Source organism: Theobroma umbraticum, unplaced genomic scaffold, assembly GCF_002168275.2.
Source record: "Theobroma umbraticum cultivar Fairchild unplaced genomic scaffold, ASM216827v3 scaffold_106.0, whole genome shotgun sequence".
In the NCBI taxonomy this organism is placed as follows: Eukaryota; Viridiplantae; Streptophyta; class Magnoliopsida; order Malvales; family Malvaceae; genus Theobroma; species Theobroma umbraticum.
This window is the reverse complement of record NW_018397276.1, coordinates 141,678-141,888: the sequence shown is the minus strand read 5'-3', so window position 1 is coordinate 141,888 and position 211 is coordinate 141,678. Positions and strand designations below refer to the sequence as shown.

Sequence of the window (211 nt, the reverse complement as noted above, 5' to 3'; positions counted from 1 at the left end):
AAAAAATATACTGTGACAAGAATGAAACCAATGATCTCTACAATACAGCTCTTCAATTTAGAATACTTAGGGAGAATGAATTCAATGTTTCGTGTGGCATGAGAACTAACTTTCTATCATTCCATAAATCTCATATGAAGATTTAAACTCTAGACTTGTAAACTTTCTTTCTAGTAACTCTTAATACATTTAGTTTACCAATAATGCTTTT

General features: G+C 28.9%; 1 pseudogene; it reads left to right on the top strand.

The window, feature by feature from the left end:
- The window catches only part of LOC110427560 ((+)-delta-cadinene synthase isozyme A-like), a 4,136-nt pseudogene that overhangs the window by 1,942 nt on the left and 1,983 nt on the right, over positions 1 to 211 (top strand).